General features: G+C 36.0%; 1 protein-coding gene across 20 annotated transcripts in view; it reads right to left on the bottom strand.

Annotated features, from left to right (window-relative positions):
- The window catches only part of LOC143253459 (plasma membrane calcium-transporting ATPase 2-like), a 278,542-nt gene that overhangs the window by 241,748 nt on the left and 14,792 nt on the right, over positions 1 to 22,002 (bottom strand). For 18 of the 20 annotated variants that reach the window (XR_013029643.1, XM_076507422.1, XM_076507424.1 and 15 more), the window contains one exon: positions 18,328 to 18,393. The gene's annotated coding sequence lies outside the window, so the exon portion shown is untranslated. Of the gene's footprint in view, positions 1 to 7,679; positions 7,761 to 18,327; positions 18,394 to 20,375; positions 20,395 to 22,002 lie in introns of those variants that run through there. The other 2 variants (XM_076507403.1, XM_076507411.1) reach the window with 2 other exon arrangements.

A 22,002-nucleotide genomic window follows, 5' to 3' on the forward strand; every position in this document is an offset into this window, starting at 1 on the left:
TATAAACTGGTTATTTAACAAAAATACCCCAGTAATATTTTTCTAGTCCACCTGTTGCAAAATATTCAAAACCCAAAGCGTTTCTAGTTGTTGTATTATGTCATGATAATGTATAAAAAACTTTGTAACAATAACAACTCGGTTTCAGTTTGAACGCCAGAAGAGAAGTACAAAAAATCTGTACACACCAATGAAAAAAAAAAGGATAATATGAAAAAAAAAACATCCGTTGTCTTAATTCAAGATACTTACTGAAAACATCAGAAGTATTGAATAACAATCCAATGGTAATTTTAGCCTACGTTTAATGTGTATACAAAACAAGTAGCCTACATCCAAGTTAGCTTAACAAAAAAGAATCCCACATAAAAATACCAACACATACAGATCCGAACCTTCTGGATTTCATTCATATACAGTTATCATATGGCAATCCAAAACATACTATCTTAAATATCTCAGCAGTCACACATTGAAGTTTAAAGGATTAATCCACGTAACATTCTTACACACGTTAAACCTCCAAATGTTTGAGAACGGTATCTCTTATACTTGGAAAAAACGAATATAACTGAAAAGTAGCCATCAAAGTTACGAAACTTGTTTACATACAATAACCGAATATTAAAAAAAACGACAAGTAACTGAAGCTTTACTCTTCCTAAAATTATCATCTTAAAAATAAGGAAAACCATGACGACGGTCATATTCAGTTTTTGAAATTTTCACACGCAAGACTAAAACTGGATAAACTTGTGAGCTATCATGGTTGTATTACAGGGTATGTTATTAGATGTGGAAATAAAAAACGTCATTATACACACAATACTGAAGAACAGTTTGATTTGAAGGATTTTCTGTCACTTGAATGTTCTAAGAATCTCATTGTTCTATTTTCTTCATACTATTAGGCTTCACTAACGGAAAGACGTTCCGTGTCTATAAGACGGAGTAAGGCACAATTATACGTAACAATTTAAATCAATGTTCCATGGTATTAACACAAATTCTCTAATAGTGTGTTCAGAACAAAAAAATAAGGTGATCTCCACACTTCGTAATACAAACAAAGACAATGTTCGAGTTTACTGTGTATATCAATGATACGCCGACTCCATTTCGTGATGGGATAAGCTGCGATAGAGAAACCCAAACAACGTAGTCTTCGTAAGAATATTTAAAAAAACTATTTCCAAGGTGGACAGTGTCACTATCACCAATAACACAGTCTAACATTATGGACAAACCTTGGGACAGAACACGCGTAAAATGGTGCCGTCGTTGAGAATCGTAACAATGAAAAGAAAGTAAAATGTGGCTTATTGTGACCCGAGTGTTACACAGACTACACACATTGGTGCATCAGTTCCAGATAAAAGAAAACGATGAATTAAAAACTGTGACCAATGCGTAGTCTAGTAAGAACAACTTCCTCTTTCCGATCCTTACAGAAGGAAGGTGCCAAAGTCCAATATAGGGTTTTATTTGAACAAAGTTTGTTTTCACGTTGCTCACTCCAAGTCGACTGCCAACTGGCACGGCGCCGAGCCTTGAATACAGGACCATAGTCCATGTATGGAACAGGCACAGCGTTGATAATGCCAAAGAGATAGATTTAGCTGCGATGTCGGCGAGCTCGTTCCCGCGAATACCAACGTGGACTGGTATCGAGTAAAACTGGATAGAAATAGATGTCAAAGAGAAATGGGCCAGTCGATTTTGAATATCGGCGAGGACAGGGTGTGAACTAACGTGAAGTGATTCCAGGACCAGTAGAGAACTAAGCGAGTCGGTATAAATAGTGCAGTTTGAGTATTGCTTAGCTTTTATGTGATCCAAGGCAAGAGAAATGGTGTACAGTTCAGCAGTGAACACAGAAGCTGTAAAGGGGATTCTGCACACAACCACCAAACCACAACAAACCATGACAGAGCCCACACCGTCACCTGATTTTGAACCATCTGTATAAACAGGAATGGAAGGATGGTTCAAAAGATGTTCAACAAATAACAGACAGTACTTCCAATCAGGAGTGTCTAGTTTTCTCAGATGACTTAAAGATAAATCACATTTGGGGACAGTAAGAAGCCATGGTTGGATAGGCTGACCAGTGGATTCTGCAATGTTTTCCAAGGACAGACCCAATTCATCCAACTGCACCTGGATACGAAGGCCAAAAGGAGCAATGGCAGATCTTCTGATTTGACAAAGTATAGTTCACCAAGGAAAGAAAATACAATCCCAGGTGGGATGCTTTGGTAAGGAACGAAATTTCGAAGCATATAGTAAAGACAGTTGCAAACAGTGGAGGTGCAAAGAAAGTTTATGAGACCATGTATAAGCTCTGAACTGAGGAAGTGTGGAAAGCCCCAGTGCAGAACCAAAGTCCTTGATGATGAATGGGGTCCAGTATCTTTAAAGCCGAGGTTCTGGTAGAGCTACAGACCAGTGATCCATAGTCGAGTTTCAATCTAATAAGAGCACAATATATCTTTAGCTTAGAACATCGATCCACTTCCCAAGTGGTGGAAGAGAAGACACGGAGGATGTTCAGTGCTCTTGTACATTTGACCCATAGCTGCTTAACGTGTGGTATAAAGGTCAGCTTATGGTCAAAGATAAGCCCCAAGATCTTTGTCTCAGGGACCACAGGCAACACAACTACACTGATGCAGAGTTCAGGATCAGGGTGAATATCCAGTTGGCAGCAAAAGTGCATGCAAACAGTTTTAGAGAGAAGTTGAAGCCGTTTGCTATGGTCCACTATTAGTAAACGACATGTGATGTGAAAGTCGTCGACATGGAACCCATTTGCAACAGTGAGAGGGAGTTGTTCAGTGATGGCATTTATCTCTATACTTAAGTGTGAGACACTCAAAACACAGCCCTGAGAGACTCCAAGTCCCTGCAGAAAAGAACGGGAAAGTGTCGAACCCACTCGAACTTGGAATCTCCTGTCCATTAAAAAAAGGTAATAAAAATGAGCAAATGGTGTATCATAAGCCTTCTCAATGTAAAAGAATATTGATACAAGATGTTGTCGTTTGAAAAGTGATTCTCCGATTGACAGATCACTGTCATTGGAACCCACACTCGGTGGGTGAGAGGAGGTTGTTTGATTCGAGGAACCAAACAAGACAAGCATTAACCATCCTCTCTGAGGTCTTACAGAGACAGCTCGAGAAAGCAATTGGACGGTAGTTTGAAGGAATCTTGGGATCCTTCCTGGGCTTAGCGAAAGGTAGAACAATAGCCTGGTGCCAGGCATAAGGAAAAACATTCTCCTGCCAGATCTGCTTAAAAACAATCAGACGAATAGCAAGATATAAATGGCGCTGAATTTCATAGTGTGCATCATCAGGTCCAACCAATGTACTGTCAGACTAATGAAGGGCCAGTTTGAGCTCCACCAGTGTAAAGGGACGATTACAGTCATAGAGACAATCAGCTCAAAAGGAAAGAGGCGATCGCTCTGCCCAAGTCTTGATGGCTAAGGTGAAGGAAGAAGCAGAAGTGCTAGATACCCGGACAAAAAGTTACCGAGAATATCGGCAGTGCTCCATGTATCACCTACTTTCTGGCCATCAGAGAGCAAGATCAAGAGGGGGACAGAATTATACTGCCCACTGACCTTTCGAATCTTGTCCAATATGACTTGCAAATTGGTAGTAGAAGATGTGCTGGTTGTAAACTTAATCCAAGATTTCTTCTAGCTTTGAAGTCTTCCCCACCGAGTATGTGCATGTGCCTGCTGGAAAGCGATGTAGTTCGAAAGCATGGGATATCTACAGAAAGTATCTCAGGCCCGTTTTTGAGCCTTCTGTGCTATGTGGCAGGCAGGATTCCACCACGGACGAGGATATCATGGAAAACGTGTCGAGGTTCTAAAAATGCACTGAGCAGCTGCTGGTATAATACACTTAGTTACTGCTGCCACACTCATCTATTGATGGATTAGAGATGATGGCAGGATCAAGTTCTGCAAGAGCAATGAAAGAGGACCAGTTTGCATGATACAGTTTCCACCAGGGCACGCGGGTTGGGTGGCATCGACCACGACCAGTCTCTCCCCAAATTATAGGAAAATGATTAATGCCTCGTGAATTATTGTCAACTCTCCATGAAAAATGGGAGAACAGTGAAGGGGAGCAAATTGAGATAAATAGCAGTAAAGAACTGACTATGTGCAGGAAAATAAGTAGAACCAGTATTAAAAAGAGAAAGGTTGTGATCAGAGAGCATATGCTCTACAGAGCGATCCTTCCTCTATCACTATCAGCACTTCCACAGAAGGGATGATGTCCATTCAAATCCCCCAGGATTAAAAGAGAGATGGCAAATGTTCAGTTAGAGCATCAACATCACATTGATCATATGCATCTCCAGGTGACAGGTAGAGATAACAAACAGTGATGGTGTGACCCGAGGAAACACGGATGGCTATGGCCTCCAAGGATGTTTCGAGCGGCAAGGACAGGGTGGGCACATGCTGATCAACCAACAGTGCCACCTCTCCATGCATTCGTCCATCACACATCCTGTCTTTTCTGTACAAAGAAAACCACTGAAAAATGACTGTATCGGCAGGTTTCAGAAATGTTTCCTGTAAGAAAAGACAAACATAATGGTAGGAAGCAATCAGTGTTTTGATGTCATCCAAATTAGAATGTAAACTTTGACAGTTCAATTGTATCAAATTGGCCATTTTTATTTACATGTAGGCGAATTGGGCGGAGAACCCTTCTATTTACGACCACGTCTTCTTTTCTTTACTGTCTTTATTTGAGGGAGGTCTATCAACCTCCATGGATCCTGCCCTGGGTCGATTGGGCAAGTCTTTGCTGTTGGAAGAGAATTTTAGCAACTGAGGATTAAACGAATGATCGTTTTGCATCTTGGAGTGGAAAAGATATACCCGAGAAAATGCCCGTACCGGGACCAAAGGAAGTGGATCTTGGAAATTTTTGGAATGTATGTAAGGAACAGAGAGGGGTGTTGAAGTTAATTCAACTTTTTTGACCATGGAGGTCAAAAGACTTCATTTGTTTTTAGAACGATTTGTTTGGAGGCACAGAAAGATCCGTCTAAATTCCCACTGTAATAATGGAACAAAGTGCAGCAGCATACGTCCAAGATGAAGTGGTGGACAACAACTTTCAAGCCTCAGGATAAGTAATGTTATGAATCGTTTTCACTCTCAGCACCTCTTTTCCTTCCAACCATTTAGGGCAAGAAAGAAAGATGGGTGAGAGCCATTGAAACTGATGCAATGAGGGTCCGTTTCACATTCGTAGGCATCATGGTCCTTGCCACCACAACGAGCACATGTCAAGGAACCACGACATGACATATTCAACTGACCGAACCGCTGACACTGGAAACATCTGAGAGGGTTTGAAATGTGTGGCCGTACCCTGCAATTAAGATAACCTGCCTTGATGGTGGCAAGTGGACATGGTGATGTAAATGTCAAAATGACGATATTGGTGGGCATAGTAAGTCCGTCTTTGTGAGTGGAGATACGCCTCACTGCAGAAACTCCTGAATTCAAAGTAGCATGAGGTGTAACCTCAATAGGTATATCCCCAATCGCCTCTGAATGCAAGAGGAGTTCACTGTGTTGAGATGTAAATGTTTCCACCAATATGTCACTAGATCGAAGTTTCTTCACTGACTTTGGAAAGCCAGCAAGTCCCTCTAGTTCCTTTTAAATAAAGAAGGGAAACATCTGCCCTGAAGGTTTGTTTCAAAGAGAATGTGGTATAAGAAAACGAAGTACAGGTGTTACAGATGATGAAGATTGCTGCTCAGAATCTTCAAGACGTGGTCGTTTAACTATGGACTGTTTTTCACTATTTTATTCAAGTTTTTATTTGGAGGATCGAAAATAAAAAGGAATATTTCGATGCCCACTGACCCCACCCACCACAGAACTCTTCGAGGTGACGCACTACAATGTCAAACAAGGACACTGCAGGAACGCCATGGTTTCGTGAGCACTATACCCAAACACCAGCATCAGATATAAAGTCCACAATACTTGTTGAGAATATCCAACACTGGTACTTGGTTGACCGTAGCCCAAGTGGAACAGACGATTGACCCAAGGGGAACCACCTCAAAGCCGCCCGTCTACAGGTATTCAAGGCCAAAGTGATATGTTAGGGTTGGACCCCTCAACCACCAGGATCCTCTCCTCCCCTTCACGGGTTGCCATGCACGGCAAACATGTGGGGGGATGTTTAGATCCCAGAGGAGGTAAACTGAAAGAACCTATCCTGGGAGGTCCCCTCACCACATTGAGGAATCCACACCAAGGGGCTCAGATTGTACGTCCAGTGCCTTAATCATTGGTTTGGTTTTAAATTTCGCGCAAAGCTACATGAGAGCTATCTGCAATAGCTATCTCTAATTTAGCAGTGTAAGACTAGAGGGAAGGTAGCTAGTTATCACCATCCACCACTAACTCTTGGGCTACTCTTTTACCAACGAACAGTGGGATTGACTGTGACATTATAATGCCCTACGGATGAAAGGGCGAGTCTTAATCATCACATCTAGATTGGAAAGCCAACAGTTGCTTATAGTTTTTAGTTTTATCATTTTTAAATTTGGTTTTTCTTAATATCTAGACGTCTTGAAGAATTTCATCATGAACGTTTTCCCTCTTGACTAACAAAACTTAAGATATGTGAATATTTATCTTCAATACCAAGTGTCGAAGTTTTATTAATCACGAAAAGGGCCATTAAAACACGTAAATGTGTTAAAACATTTTTCATTCTTTAATATGAACATTTTCCAAAAAATACCGAAATAAGCGCTATTTTCTTGTTGGAATTTGCAAACCATAATGTCTTCTGTTGAGTGACCTAAAAAATCAAGTAATCCAAATATATTAATACGCCACTGTACAATTTACAGAATGTCACCTTACGATGTAAACAATATTTCAACTGAAGACATGGACAATTTTGCTCTGTAGGCTGAGCATCTAGATTACAGAAAAGTGTGTCAGCGAGGTCAATGATAAAGATGTCATCGTTAAAACTTTGTAACAATAAATAGTAAACTTTTGTTTTCTTGTGATACGTACGTTAATTATAGCAATAAAGTTATAAAAAGAACTAATATATTACCATTGAGGCTTAATCAGGGTAAACAAGCTTATACATTGTAGCATTAATAGAAATACAGAATATTAAAACACTAAACATCATTTGGTGGTTGGTTGTCATTATACTGGTAAGTTTAGTTGGAAGGATGTGTATATGCATTGTAGATGTAGGTGATCTTTCCGTAATAACAAGCTCAAGGTTTGTGGTTGTAAAGTTGTTGAATGATACATGATCTGTGGACTGCTGAGAGGCAGGGTTTACTGGGTAAAGGTCAATTGTACTAGATAGTCAATCCTACGAACTCAGATTATAGTTTAGTTTTTAAGAGGTTAAAGTTTTAGATGTGACGTCAGTTAGCTTCTTGGATAACCGTTTTGTGTTTAAAGGTTAATTGGAGTATCTCATTATGCAACTAGGTATAACTAAAGCAATAATTACAAATTATGTTTAAAACGGACACTACTATATTTATATTTGAAAATAAACAAAACAGTTATTGTACAAAAGTCCGTAAAAGTTTTCTCCCGACAAACATACACAGAAAGAAGCAAAGAATATTACCTTCATTTCTTCCCAAAACGAAACTATATTTACTTCGGGCTGTAGGGTGTTTAAATGTCCTACGAATATGAATTGAACACTTAAACGTGCCAGCGTGAGCTCGTATATAACGCACGTCTGAAGTCACGTGGCCAGCTGTGTACTCGTGATAACAGAAAAATATTGTCTAATGTTAGTCCCAGAAAGTAATCATGGGGAACTCACCTACTCGATCCTAGAAGTCATTAAAAACAAAAAAGATTCAGCTTGTTGGCGAGTGTTAGAAATTCATGAAGATATTTTCGGTTGGAACATTAATGGAAGTCGATATGTATTTGACTGTTTTAAATTTCGCGCAAAGCTACTCAAGGGCTATCTGCGCTAGCCGTCACTAATTTGGTCGTGTAAGTCAAGAGGGAAAACAGCTCGTCATTACCAACCACCGCCAACTGTTGGGCTACTCTCTTACCAACGAATAGTGGGAATGACCGTCACATTTTAACGCCCCCACGGCTAAAAGGGGCATGTTTGGTGTGACGGGTATTCGAACCCGCGACCCTCGGAGTACGAGTCTAACGCCTTAACCCACCTGGCCATGCTGGGCCACATGTATTTGAAATAAACGAGTGAAAATATTTAAATACGTGGTAAGAATGACAGGAGAGCCAGAAAACGAAACAGGATTGGACTAACATGAGGAAAACTGAAGTGCCAGAACTTGAACTATAACAAACTGATAAGTGGTCCACTAGACACCTCCTTAGTGATCCAGCTACGGATGTGAAACAATTAAACAAAGCAGGAAGATTCGCCGCGATAGAAACATTGTCTACAGTACACAATAGTTAAAATATTACAATCTTAATGAATATCACTTACAATACATAACAAAATTCTGTATAGGTACTTGAAGTAGTAGGCACACTCAATACTACCGAACTTGCTAAAACCGAAGAGCATTCCATTATTCTCAAAACGTGTCGTCCACGTTAGTGTCAGAAAAATTGTGTTTAATGTACCAAGTTAGAGAGTGGTACTAAATAGAATAGTTTACAAGTGAAGAAACACTAATTAGAAAGAGTAACCTTTAATGTTCTATGTATGAATATAGTGAAGTAACAGATTTGTAGAACACAGTACACACCACTTTAAGGAACATGTGTTCATAATCGCAACACGTTTCAAATCATCATTCGCTATTATATACGCCCATGTGTTGACTGCAATCTTTACTAATTTTTGGATTGCGGTACCACACCTCAATTATGGTCTCAATTAGCTTATATTTCTTAGTACAGTATTTTTCCCAAAGTCTTTCTTTACAAATCGCCCAAAGATTTTCAATAGGATTTAAGTCTGGAGAGTTTCCATGCCAGTCCAGCACCTTTATTCGCGTTGTAGTAAAAAAATTCTTCACAAGTTTCGATGTGTGGCACGGAGCCAGATCTTGCTGAAAAATGCAAGAACCATCTGGAAATCTCTTTTTCAATTCTGGAACAACTCTTCTCTGCAAAACTTTCCATGTACTGTGGTCTTCGCATCATACCTTCTACGATATGTAAGCCTCCGACGCCATAGTAGCTGAAAAAGCCCCAAAACATCTTCAAAAGATGTCTAACGAACTGATTGATGCGAGATTCTCGAAGTTTCTCACCTGAATATCTGCGAACATGCAGACTTCTTTGACCCTGTACGAAGAAATTAGTCTCGTCACTGAATAACACCTGCCTCCACTGTTCTTGCGTCCAGTTCTTGTATTTCAGACCTCACTGATACCGTTTTTTCTAGAAGTTTTTGACAGGTCTCCTTGCCCTTCTAACGCAATTTCGAATGACGTAATATTCATCACAACCCACCACCAACTCTTGAGCTACTCTTTCCAATGAATAGTGGGATTGACCGTCACCTTATAACGCCTCCACGGCTGAAAAGGCAACATGTTTGGTGTGGCGGGGATTCGAACTCACGACCCTCATATTACGAGTCGTGTGCCTTAACCACCCGGCCATGCTGGGCCTTTCAAAAGGGTTATTATCCCCCCCTCAACTTTCTAAAGCAATACTCCGCACCTTGGGTATATGAGTCATTTAAACATGACTTTTTTAATTCATATATCTTACAAACTAGTAAAAAAGTATTATATGGATAGTTATGAAGCCAAATCTCATCAAAAGTGGGTAGCTTCAGTTTGTGGAAGAGGTTGTCTCTAAATGGAAATACCCTTTGGAATATGTTACAGTAAAAACTTTGGGGGTTATGTGTCCTCTGGCGCATCTCTCTTTAACTATGATGCTTTGACAGCAGGAAGTCGCGTCACATCATAGTTAAACAGATGCGCCAGAGGACAGATAATCCACAAAATTTTTACTGCAACATAGAGTTCCAGTATGTAAGGGATTAGAACATCTACGATGTCCAGGTATATGCATATTGTGTAGTTCGCTTGCGAGCCACCAGAGGGCGATGTTCATTGTCAAGTTTGTATACAAGTATCCCACAATAGTTCTTAAAACGATACTAGTTTCTCCACTATGATTAGCTTTAACTTTAAACCTCAAAAACAAAGTATCCGAATAAAATATCTGTATAGCAATTTCATAAGTATTCATACACCAGTTTTAACTTTGTTTACAAGGAGGACCAGTTTCCCATGTTAAAATGTTTACACGGAGGACTAGTTTTCCAGGTCAAAATTAAACATTTAAATTTTAATTATGCATTACATAAAAACAATAGCTTAAGTTCTATGATCAATTTGTAATAAGAATTGTTTGAATAAGTAAAAGTTATCTTTGGAAACTTTGTTAATTTAGATATTTTTCATTTTCCGTCTCTCAAGTTCAAGAGAAGGCGGCTAACGTTGATGTAGGTTTATCTTACCTTTGAGCAGTCATTTGCTGGACAATGGTAGCAAGTATCTCGGCACTTTGAAACCGAGACACGAAGTTAAGAACCTCGCGACATATCAGTATCAATCGATACACGTACCTAAACACGAATTGGTATAATGTTTCTTGTAATACTTGTTGCAGACATATTTATTGTGTTTTTGCCCAAGTTGCACGTTCGTCTATAATTTAGTTTATAACCATGTAGGATCCACTATAAAACAATGTCTCAGTTTTAAACATGACACGAGTTCTGTACGACAAATTTATAATTACTACATACCTCAATGATCTAGTGTTTTAAACTACAAAGTGAATGTTCAACAGAAAACCGTACAAGCTGCGATATCCTACTGGACGTTATGACAACATAAAATGGTGACTGTTGTCTCTACATCGAAACCCACAGTTTAAAAGTTAAACCTACATTATTTAATATACTGAACCAATATTAATTATTGCATAATTAGTTTGGAATTACGGTAGTGCAGAAAGACAAACTACACACTGGATTCCTTGATGATGTGAAATCCATTTGAAGTAAAAAATATCCATAAAACGGTGGTATGGATAGTAGCACTCGAACAACGTTTCGACCCTCAAGTCATTTTCAAGTTAACCTGAGCCGTTTTTAGAATATCCTCATGATGTTTGGAAGATACGTAGGTTCAAGAAGTCTTGATAGAAATGAAATAAAAACCCTATAACCCGAGCGCTTTCGAAAGATGGACCTCAGTGATTTCGAGAAAACCCACTTGTAGAGAAATATATATGCAAAAACGGCTCGTTTGGGTTGAGAAAATATTTTACATAGAAGAGCGAACAACGTTTCGACCTTCTTCGGTCATCGTCAGGTTCACAAAGAAAGAGGTAACTGACCGGAAGCTGACCACATGTTTGGAAGGGATTGTGTAACTGATTGTCGAAATGTAGAGGGCGGTGTTAGATGTTTGAATATATAATTTTATTTTATTATATTAATATAGGTATAAAGGCGTTCCTTTATATTGGTTTAGTTGAGGGACAAACTGTTCTCGTTACTATTTACTGGACTTAACCGTGGACTCTCTCCACTGTATATGGGTCACTTGAAGAAAGTTTGTACATATGGGTAGGTCGGTAAAGATGTTATACTTTAAACATGTAAAAGTAATTCGAATTAACGTATATGAAAGCGACATAAAAGTTCTTGTGTCCTACTGAATGTCATAACAAAACAAAAGAAACGGAATTTGCTATTTATTTTTCTCAGATTACATAAAGGGAATCTGAAAAGTAATTCCATTTTAATCTACGTTAAGTCGTATTTTCAAAAAAAACCTTTTACATAACATAATGTGTTACTATATTTAGTTGGAGCAAAATGATTTCCTATTGAGTTTAATAAGTAGAGTAAAATCAGACAATAATGGAAACAACTGATAAAACAACAATTTGTTTCCCATTTAGACAGGTTTGTTTTGAATTTCGTGCAAAGTTGCAGGAGTGCTATTACGCTAGTTGTCCCAAATTTAGCAGCAATAAACTACCGAGAGAGCAACTAGTCAATATCACCACCGCCAACTCTCGAGCTACTCAGTGATGTCTACAAAACCCACTTGTAGAGATATATACTTTAAAACGGCTCGTTTGGGTTGAGATTTTACGTAAAGGAGCGAACAACGTTTCGACTTTCTTCGTGAACCTGACGATGACCGAAGGTCGAAACGTTGTTCGATCCTTTAAGTAAAATATCTTCAACCCAAACGAGCCGTTTTTACACATATTTTTCGAGCTACTCGTTTACAGACGAATAATGGGATTGACCTGAAAAAAAATAGCTAACATGTTCGGTGCACAGGGTTTCGAACCCGCGACCCGTATATTAATATTCGAGCGCCTTCACTGACACATTTTGACAGGGAAATATCTACAGTTTGAATTTTTTCAAGTTAACACAAAAAATATTTTTCAGGACATAATTGTACGGTAATCTAGCATGTCTACTATCATGTACGCAAGCCATAAAGTCTAACTGTACCACGCCACAGTTTAAATATACAGTGGTACCTCGGTTTTCGAACGACTCCCTTCTCCAACAACTAGGTTTACGAACATATTGTTTAAGAAAAAAAATGTCTCGGTTGTCGAACATAAATTCGGTTCCCGAACCAAGCTGTCGTGGCCAGAACCCCCGAAATAACCCGACTCATGACCCGAACGACCCTTCGACCATTTTCGGCCCATGCCAAGTTTGCCCAAAACATTTTACCTGCACCTGTTGCTCAGTCCACACCCCCGCTAAAATCTGCTGTGAACGTTCTCGTTTTTCTTTTTGTTGTTGTTTTTCTAAATATTCTGATTAAATAAACCACCATGGGATCAAAGGATAATGAAAGCAGCAAACCAAAAAGAAAAGTTGTTAGAGCCACAATAGAGGTGAAAAAAGATCTCATAGCGAAGTATGAGAGTGGTGTTCACGTGTCTCACCTTGCTACACAGTTTGGTATGGCGAAGTCTACAGTCTGCACCATACTGAAAAATAAAGAGGTCATCAAAGGAGCTGATGTTGCAAAAGGAGTGACAGTGCTTACGAAACAAAGATCACAAACAATGGAAGAGGTAGAAAAACTGTTGTTGATTTGGGTAAACGAAAAACAGTTAGCTGGTTACAGCATTTCTGAGACCATCATTTGTGAGAAAGCAAAGCAGTTGCATGCTGACCTCCTGAAAAACACCCCTGGAACGAGTACTGATACAAGTGATGCCTTTAAGGCTAGTAGGGTGTAGTTTGAAAAATTTAGGAAGAGAAGTGGCATACATAGTGTGGTGAGACATGGGTGCCAGGCAGAAAGAAACCTCATTAGACAAGTTTTTAGTGAGAAATAGGTCCAGTGAGTCTCAAGCAGGTTGTGGCAGTGCAAAGAGACAGAAAAGAGAAAAAAACCCAGAAGGAGAGTTACCTGACGTTTTTATGGAAACGTTCCCTTCCAAACAATAATAACTCTCCTACTCTCCACGTTCCTCACCACTTTTCACTTACGCCATCAGCTCTCCTCAGCACAGGTAAAGTGCAGTTAAATTTTCATTTGTTTTTTTTTTTTTTATTGTGTTTATAGTTTTTGTGGTTGACTTTATGCATGTAAGTATTATTATACAGGTATATATACGCAATATTTTTACTTAAAATGCTTCATAATGCGGAGGTCTATAACGGATTAATTTATTTTAGTATTTCTTATACGAAAAATTGATTCGGTTTTTAAACAGCCTTCTGAAACGGATTAAGTTCGAGAACCGAGGTACCACTGTTTATTATGTTAATGCAGTGTTTATGCATTTCTTACTTCTAAAACTACAGAACATATTTTTCAGGACTATGTAAGCTGTTAACTTATCGTATGAATATGGGAATGATTACAGGATAAAGTTTTTGTTAATAAGAGAAAAATGAGTTTTTTTTCAAGAATATACTGTACGTAAACTAACATCTGTAAACCTTCATATACAATATAAAATGAACTATTAAATTTTTACTTATCTAAACCTTTTCTTATGAATTAAATACATAATATCACTGTCCGTTTGGTCGCAGATCTTTAGTTCACGTTTTTATATCGCCTACACGTAGCGGTTAAATGTTTTATGTCAATGAGAAAATCGTAAATAGTACGTAACTCTGTTATACGAATATTCATGAAGCAGCTATACAAATTATTCAGTGTATAAGACGTTAATTTAAAGTACTAAATTACGTTTATAGTTGAAGCTTTAAAGTTAACGCTAATGGTAATACAAACTAATAGTGTGTTCAGAACTATATAATAGCATATTTGTACAATATGCATAACTTGATAACAGCAAACTACATAATTAACATTTATTCACGCACCTTATCTCACTACTCACCCCTAAAATTTTAGAACCATTCATCTTGGTAGCAAACTTTGGAACTATCAGGCCTCTGACGCCATTTCGAGAACCTATAAAATCACATGACCCGATGTTGTCAAATGGTACCTCTCGCTGGAAGTAGATACCAGAAAGAATAATGATGATATATCGAGATACCACAAGTAATTTTTTGGCCTTAGGGCGTTTACGTGAATCGTAACTCCAAATAATAATACTTAGCTTTCTTTGTGATCTAGATTCTAGCGTTCGGGTACTGTTTAGACTTAGTGAGCTTGGCTATGACTAATGTTCATTCAAATGTTAATCAGGGTTAAAAGTAGAATTGTACACGTAAAAATGTTAACTATCCAAATTATCACTCAAAGACAGTGTAGTATAACATCAATTTTTGTTAAACTGGTGGAAATTAGAATTTTACTTCCATAACTATAACTTCAAAGTCCCTTATTTAACATTTTTAGACAGCACGGATAGCCCTCAAGTAGCTAGCTTTGTGCGAAATTCAAAAACAAACATTTTTAGATGCAATAAATAAGAATGTTGTGATATGCAGGATCTTTAATTAAGGTTTCAATTTCCCGAGTTCACCAAATTAGAACTTATTTTTACAATACAAGCTTATTTAGTGAAGGAAACATTAAGAGTGTAAAACAAGTTATTATTCAGAGAAGAATTAGTAGTTGTATTTGAAATATGTCGACGCACAGTTTGGCCCGAGTCGTAAACACGTTTAACATTTGTTACAACAATCTTCAACACAATTCACGATTTATGTTAAGTGCAACAAAGCCCAACAGTAACATACAGCTGCACAAAATACTTTACACACAGAGACCCCGTGAACTACTAAATTATGGGGTAACAAGACGGATTTAAAGGAAACCCTTTATTCTTTTTTGTTGTTTATTTTTAAATTATAACATACAATAAAATCTATTTGTATTAGTTTTACTAGTTGACGTAACTAGAAAATATTCTGGAACGTGTTTTGAAAATGATTTCTGCAAACTGAATTACAATTTGTATAGTTTGAATGAAAATACTTTAATTATATTAGTTTTTGATACCCTGAGTATAAAATAATGAGCATCTAAGTTTATTTTGTAAAAGTATATTCACACTTGACATGTTGAGCAAAGGGCGTTAAAGGCTTAAGAAAAACGATTTCAATTTTTTACTATATGCATCATTTAGGAATGAATAATATACATATACCATGAAGTTCTTTAACATCACGCAATAAAGTTAAACTAATGAAACGAACCATATATATGTAAACAGTTATTCACTTTTACATAAACTGTGCATGGTTATATCAAAATCCTTGCTACCAAACTTACAAGAAACAATAATTAATAGAAAACAAATATTTAATTTAAATATATGCATACCATTAATGCTTACACACACACACACACACACACACACACACACACACACACACACACACACAAAGTATAAACTCATGTGTAACTAAGTTTATCTTTATCATTTTATTGTCTGTTCTAGAACAAAGTCATTATATATATAAAACAGCACCAAGAAGAAATGCTCTGAACTTAAGTTATTACATTAAATACTCAAATCTTAGTTGTTAAGTCTCACGGACGGAGTTTTGGTCAGATTAGATATATAAATATTTATCTCAATGCAATACTTTAATTAACAAAGGTATTTGCCCATATGTTCAAAGAAATAGTTATCTAATTAATGTCTAACTGAACGTAAAACATATCAACCGGGAACTTTAATCTTTAAGAAAATACATTTCTTTCTTAATTTGGGAATTTAAAAGAAGCTATGTATATTGAGTCTCACTCCCGTTTCAACATAGTCTGAAATTATTAAATATTTTGTACGAAATTGATAAGTTTGCTAGATTCTTAAAAACCTTCAATTTCTATCTGTATTTCACTTTAAGATAAGATATTTAGCGTGCCGGATTCATACGAAATTGACAGATAAATGGCATACTAAGGGGTTTTATTTCATCGTATGAATGTGTGTTTGGAATTAAATACAAAACTACACAATGGGCTATATGTGCTTTGCCCACTACGGGTATCGAAACCCGGTTTCTAGCAATGAGTCCACAGACGTACCGCTTCACACCAACTGGCACATCGATAAAGATTTATTAGGCTTGGTTTATTTTGAATTTCGCTCAAAGCTACATAAGGGCTATCTGCGTTAGCTGACCCTAATTTAGCAGTGTAAGACTAGAGGGAAGGCAGCTAGTTATCAACACCCACCGCTAACTCTTGGGCTACTTTTTTACCAACGAATAGTGGAACTGACCATCTCATTATAACGTCCTCACGGCTGAAAGGGTGAGCATGTTTGGTTTGACGGGGATTCGAACTCGCGACCCTTGGATTACGAGTATAGTGCCTTAACCACCTGCTCATACCGAGCCATCATTAGGCTTAAAGTACCTTAAAACAAGGATAATTCATTTTATTGCAAAATTACACTAACTATTCTACTTTTATAAAATACAAGATAAACACAGAAAAAATAAAATAAACGAAACTTGATGTTTGCGTAAAAGTTACAAAATCTTTAAAAACAGCTTACATGTTTTAAAATGGAGTTGGTGAAGGTGCTTCTTTCGTATGAAAACTAGTTTTGTTGCAAGTTATATAAATTATTCATACAAGATAACAAATGGGAGTTTTAACTGTTATATACATATATTCAAAATATGTTTTGTGAATAAGTAAGCTAACAGCAGGAAAACCTTTATTATACCTTGCCTTCGACACTGACTCGACTGTCGCGCCATCTAATCCAGTTCACTAACAAGTCACTGGTAACTTTCACCGATATATCAACTTTTACAAATAAAATATCGTGATTTTCAATCATTGATTCATTTTTAATTGATTTTACTTACTATATTCAAACAAATGAATTTCCAAGCTCATGCAGTAACTGATTAATCACGTGCCACTGCATACAAGGTGTTTCATGCTTGGTTAATTTTTGCTTATCTGATATATGAAACAGTTTGTGTTTGCTTAGGTTTAAAAGTTTGTGCATGTTCGACCATAAAGATCTTTCACATACTCCATCAGAACACCTTTCGTGTTCATTTATTCTACTGTTCTTCACAAAAATTAAAACATCTTCATAACTTAAGTGTATTTTCATAACGTTCATATGAAACATTATTTGTCACAACTTAAAATTGAATACTATAAATAAGGAGTACAAATACATTCCTGTTCAAGTTGTTTGACTTCTGATCCCATCATAATATCTTTAAAAATGTCTAAATCAAAATAATAAATAAAAAGTGTCAAAGTGTCTTGAAACAAGGCATGACCCTACCAAGTTTGAAGACAATCTGCCCACAATGAAGAAATAGCAGTCAAGTGAAAAGTGTTTGAAAGAAAAAAGAAACAATAGAAAAACAGTCTCTCTCTCTCTCTCTCTCTCTCTCTAAAGAGATGATTATAAATTTGTTTTACTTATCTTTGTTTTACATAGCAAAGAAAGATACCTTTTTCACAATTATAACACCACACAGCGTAACTGGTTCACAGGTTTACGAAAACAAAAATAGGTGTGTGTGTGTGTGTGTGTGTGTGTGTGTGTGTGTGTGTGGTTTTGCCTTGAATTACGAATGAAACAGTATATTAATAAGTGTAAAGTTTAATCTGAGCTACTTTATTCAATTTTCATTTTAATAAGATTCTAACAGAACAGTGTAGTTTTATAATGAACATCAAAGTCCAGTAGAGTATTAAAAGATAACCAACATTTAGAGTGTATGCTATTAAATCTTTCTTCCAATAAAGTCCCTAATTTTGTAATTTTTGTTTCTTACAGTTGCATTTAAGTCTAAAATTTACCTCTTCAAAGGTTTTATAAAATAGTCCTACCTTTTATATTTTTCTCACTTATGACAAGAATGTTGTCTTCTCTTCTGAAGGTTGTAGTGGTTATAACTGTAAAATAAAGCCACTTCTAACTCAGACTTTAGTTATAACACCATATATTAACTGATAATAGTACAAAATATTTAAACCACCTGTTCTTATCTTACTAATTTATACCAGTACAACTAATTCCCTTTAAATCACTATGAACAACTAAATCTATTATAATTTATCAAAGTTAAAACAAAACTTTCCAGATATACGTAACTTTAAATATATTCCACTATTAGTATCTCTAATAGAATAAAAAAAATGTTATTTTTAATATAATAAATAAGTACACAATTTGTAATATTAATTTAAAAACTGTTAACCTGAAAAAAATTAGATCCTGTAGTATCAAATGATCAAATCACTATCAAGAATTAATTTAACCCACGGCTTTTCAATCATTATAATATCTGCAATTTGTCCTCTACACCGAATAGTTAGTTAAGTTCAGTGATAATGGCATGTAAACTAAAGAAAATGTAGGCACAACCAGCTGCTGTACTCAATTTTTAAGGCAAAACTGTTAAAAATTTTAGTAGCTTCTGGAAGTCTGAAGTTATTCAAATTATTTTTGTAATTTGTAAAATTTGGTTATTGTTATTGCTGTTTGAGGGTAAAAGTACATTGGGCTATCTGCTGTGTCCTTCGCAGTGAGTCAAACATTTAATTTTAGAATTGTTAGTATACAGTCTCACCACTGTACCACCAGGGGGACATGAATTTTGGTAATGTTCATACAGATTATATTTACCACCTATCTAACATGCATCAAGTTTCAATTTTAGGGAGGAGGCATTTTTGCCAGACCTGGAGCAACTAAAAACTTTTCAAATAAGATATATTCTTCAGAATATTAATATTGTCAAATTCTTCTCCTTCCATAGCATGAATGATAGCAACCAAATTTTAGATAGTCTGAAACAAAGATAACCTCAAATTGTGATGCAAATTGGATAAATTACCAACACCTGTATACCATGAAGAAAAGAAAGCTGTACAAGTTGGTTTTCTTCCTACTCTGAGTCTTATCCTGCTACAATGTATACAGCTATACTTATGTCATTGAAATGATACAACCACACTTCACACACATTTACATCAGTTAAAACCATTACCTTTTGTGAGAAACAGTCATGTCAGTGCCTACTCAACTGGTTCCAAATAAATACAAAATTATTAAACTCTAAAGTTCCATTAACTCTAATGATTTAAGTTAATTACTGAAACATTATTCACTTCAACAATGACTCAATAAAACATCACTCCTGTCAACTAAATGTCCATGTACAGAATGTTCACATTCTTCATCTCCTGTGAACAACTTGAAAATGAAGACAGCCATTTATCCACTTTTGTTCTTTTAACTTTATACTTCTAGTAACAATACTTTGGCTACGACATGGTTACTTGCATAAAATATTTGTTCTGAAACATTCATAACAAATAATGTCACATTAAGCATTATCATTAGTGTTTCACCTGACAAGTGTACAGTGCTTGTAGTTGTAATGCAATTTTCATTAATTAACATACAATGTTGGCCTGTTCTTTGTACCAATTATGTTCCATGAATGTTTCACAACAATGAAATCAGCTTAAGTGAAACCTTCCCTTTGTGACCAACCAATTCTTCCTGTAGATAAACATTCTATTTTTATTAATTCATTTGTATCAACTACGAACAGGTGTGAACAAACTTCTACTTCCTTCCAAAAGTTTTCAGCTACATACTTGTTACACTTCAAGACATCACTTTTAACAGACAAGATATTATTATTGACTGCTGGAATTTGGAGTTTCCAGAGATACAAATTTAATACATTTTACAGAAAAGTATATTTCTAATATCTATGTTAAATAAATATGATACAAATTTTATTCCCAACAGAACAGAATGTAGTAAAATATTACATGAAACATCTTTAAAATCATTCCGTAAAAGATATGACAAGGCCTGACTGGTTAAAAATGGTCACATCACAAATGTTATAAACACTTACCAATGTTGATGTACAACCTCACAATCTTATAATGTCAACACCATGGGTAAAATGTTACCAAATGCATTTATCAGTCACTTCATATACTAATCAAATTGTTAAACATCTTTTTCACTCAGCTCATTTACAACATTGTGGTCCAGAAACACCAAACTTTCTGTTGTTAATTCAATTCTTACCTAATGAATACAACCAATAAACCAATATATTGAGCAAAATTTGGTACACAGCAAGAATAAGGTTTGTTATTCATCATTTAATAAAACATAGATATAATTTCTGTAATTTCATGGGAATAGTTTGTTTCTATAAGATAAATCAGTATTCAGTTGAAAATAGACCTACTTTGTTAGTTTATTTCTACAAAATAAATCAGTATTCAGTTGAAAATAGACCTACTTTGTTAGTTTGTTTCTATAAGATAAATCAGTATTCAGTTGAAAATAGACCTACTTTGTTAGTTTATTTCTACAAAATAAATCAGTATTCAGTTGAAAACAGACCTACTTTGTTAGTTTATTTCTACAAAATAAATCAGTATTCAGTTGAAAATAGACCTACTTTGTTAGTTTATTTCTATAAAATAAATCAGTATTCAGTTGAAAATAGACCTACTTTGTTAGTTTATTTCTACAATATAAATCAGTATTCAGTTGAAAATAGACCTACTTTGTTAGTTTATTTCTACAATATAAATCAGTATTCAGTTGAAAATAGACCTACTTTGTTAGTTTTATCAGCTCTTCCTAATTCATCCAGAGAGTGCTGTTCAGGTTTTAACATGAATCCATGACCACTTTTAAGTAAGAATCATGAAGATTATGATGAGAGGCAAACTGTTTTTTCAGTTTTTTGTCAATTAATAAGTGTAATAATTCTGGTAGCACACAGTACATTTGTTTTAGTTTTTTGTCAGTTAATATGTGTAATAATACTGCTAGTGCACAGAATGACTTTTAATTTAACAAGTGTGATAATGCTAGCATTCAGTAAGTGTTCCACGAGATCTTGCTACAAAAATAAAATGCATACACAAGACTCAAGATATTTCTCGGTGTGAAACTGGTGACAGTATCAACCCGTTAGCTCTAAAAGACAAATAACTAAACATGTATGTGCATGCCCACTTGAAAATTTACATTTTTAATCTTAAAACAACAGATGCGGTCTAAATATACACTACATTAACACGTATGTTAACCATTCTTGTATCAAATTCCTACAAAAATGGTCCACAACTTTGTCTAAAGCATCCTCACAGAAAAGCCACACAATACATCAAAAACAATTTTGGCCACTTCTTTACACCAAGCATCAGAACAGACAAAACAAAGTAGTCAATAATAATGCTGTAAGTAGAAGTACATAATGTAAAGGTAACCAACTTTATTAATGATACCATTCTCAATAATCCAGTATAAACATGTGTCAAATATCACCAGAGTGAAAATGTTACACCAATAGGTGATATTTTATAGTATATCTTTTCCTTTTGCCATGGAAATTTGATTTAGGTTTTGTTTTTAATGAGAAGTCTCATACATATAACTTCATTTTCATACAATAATATCACTTTTGCTTTAGAGTGCCAAAGAAACAGCCTATCAGCCTGACAAAGGTGTATTAG

Source organism: Tachypleus tridentatus, chromosome 6 (genome assembly GCF_004210375.1).
Source record: "Tachypleus tridentatus isolate NWPU-2018 chromosome 6, ASM421037v1, whole genome shotgun sequence".
NCBI classification, from domain to species: domain Eukaryota; kingdom Metazoa; phylum Arthropoda; class Merostomata; order Xiphosura; family Limulidae; genus Tachypleus; species Tachypleus tridentatus.